Source organism: Neovison vison, chromosome 11 (assembly GCF_020171115.1).
Source record: "Neovison vison isolate M4711 chromosome 11, ASM_NN_V1, whole genome shotgun sequence".
Classification (NCBI taxonomy): Eukaryota; Metazoa; Chordata; class Mammalia; order Carnivora; family Mustelidae; genus Neogale; species Neogale vison.
Genome location: NC_058101.1, coordinates 16,036,778 through 16,039,141, shown reverse-complemented (window position 1 = coordinate 16,039,141; position 2,364 = coordinate 16,036,778). Strand labels below are relative to the sequence as shown.

Sequence of the window (2,364 nt, the reverse complement as noted above, 5' to 3'; positions counted from 1 at the left end):
GGTTTATGATACATTGGAAATTATCTATAAGGTATCAAATATTATACATAACTATTGCTATATCTTTCTAAAACCTAACGTATACATTTGATAAAATACAAGCAGAAACATGAAATTTATGGATTGGAAGGCAGCGTGATAGTGAGAAAACAGCTCCAAACTTCAAGTATGTGAGACTTTGATTCCGGTCCCAATTCTCTTCAGTGTCTGTGTGGATTTGAGAAGTATCCCCTAAACTCTTTGCTCCTTAATCTTCTTGTTAAATAAAACACTTCAAGGGCACCTGGGTGGCTCAGTGGATTAAAGCCTCTGTCTTTGGCTCAGGTCATGATCTCAGGGTCCTGGGATCGAGCCCCACATCGGGCTGTCTGCTCAGCAGGGATCCTGCTTCCCCCGCTCTCTCTGCCTACCTCTCTGCCTACTTGTGATCTCTGTCTGTCAAGTAAATAAATAAAATATTAAAAAAACAAACAAACAAAAAAACAAATGGCAAGATTTCATTCTTTCTTATGGCTGAATAATATTTTACCATATATGTGTATACATATGTATATACACACACACATATATATGTATATATATGTATATACATATATATATAATATCTCTAAAATTGTCTTATCCATTCACCTATTGACAGACACTTGAGCTGCTTTTGAATTTTTGTATTTTCCCAGAAATAGTGATGTGCAGTATGATAACTTCCTCGTGATGTTGCTGAGCAGCAACAGTAAGCTGTAGCTCCCTGTCAGCAACATGATCACAAAGGTTAAAAAAAAAAACAAAAAAAAACTTAGAACTATTTTGTATCCATATATTCATTTTGTTTTCCCTCTTTTAGTACAGTTGTTAATAACATAAAATACTCAATACTTTACTATAAAATAGACTTTTCATTAGATGATTGTGCCTAGCTATAGGCAAATTTTAAGCGTTCTGGGCATGTTTAAAATTAGCTAGGCTATAGGGTGCCTGGTGACTCAGTTGATTAAGTGTCCAACTCTTGAATTCAGCTCAATTTATGGTTTCAAAACTCTGAGATGGAACCCTCTCCCCCACTGGACTCTGCACTGAGCATGGAATCTGTTTAAGATTCTCTCTCTCCCTCTGTTCCTCCCTGATGGTCATACTTTCCCCCTCTTAAAAAAAAATGGCTAGGTTAAGCGATGATATTTAGTAGGGTAGGTATATTAAATGCATTTTTTACTTATGATATTATCAACTTATGAGTTATCAGGATATAACCCCACAGTAAGTTGAGGAAAATCTGTATTATGTTACATCCACCCTATTTCTTTTAATCTATTCTGTAAAGACTGCCCAGCTAAATACCATTTTCATAGCTCTTTTTTTTTTTTGTCATGCCTTGGAGGTAGTATGCTATTTCAAGATGAAGCTGAACATCTATTTCCCAACCACTGGCTTCTAGAAACTCAACGAAGTGGATGATTAATGCAAACTTTGTACCTTTTATGAGAAGCTCATGACCACAGAAGTTGCTGCTGATGCACTGGTTGAAGACTGGAAAGATTACACGGTCTGAGGTAGAGGCAGTAATGACAGACAAGGCTTCCCCAGGAAGTAGGTGTCTTGACCCAAGGTCATGCCCGCCTGCTGCTGACGAAGGGGCATTCCTGCTACAAACCAAGGAAGACAGGAGAAAGAAAGTGCAAATCTGGTCAGAGTTGCATTGCGGATGCCAGTCTCTGTGTTCCCTCTCAATTTGGTCATAAAAAAAAAAAGTGTGGGGTTTGGGGAGAAGAACATCCCTGGACTTGCTGATACTACTGTGCATCATCACTTGGGGCCCAAAAGAGTTGGCAGAATCCTTAAACTTTTCCATCTCTAAAGAAGATGATGTCCATCAATATGTTGTGAGAAAGCCCTTAAAAAAGATAGTAAGAAACCTGGAACCAAAGCGCCCAAGATTCAGCCTCTTATTACTCCATATGTCCTCCAACACTAACGTCTGTGTATGGCTCTGATAAAACAAAGTACTAAGAAAAATAAGGAAGAAGCTGCAGAATATGCTAAACTTGCCATCAAAAGAATGAAAGAGGGCACAGAAAAACACCAGGAACAGATTGCTAAGAGACAGAGGCTTTTCTTTCTGAAAGCTTCTACCTCTAAGTCCGAGCCCAGTTAAAAATGAGATTTTCTAAAAGTGAAAAATAAATAAGATTAGAAATCTAAATAAATAAATCAATAAGCACATAAATAAATAAAATTTTTGTAATTTTAGGTTGTTTTTTTTCCATAAAATCCAGAATCTGACATTTTCATTGTTCTTCCACAACTTTCTTTCTTTAAATATCTTCAAATATTAGATAAAACACACACATAAAAATTTAAATCTTTAATATA

At 36.5% G+C, this 2,364-nt stretch overlaps 1 pseudogene; it reads left to right on the top strand.

Annotated features, from left to right (window-relative positions):
* The first annotated feature begins 1,312 nt into the window (after window positions 1-1,312).
* LOC122890179 lies at window positions 1,313-2,146 on the top strand (annotated as a pseudogene).
* Window positions 2,147-2,364: the final 218 nt, after the last annotated feature.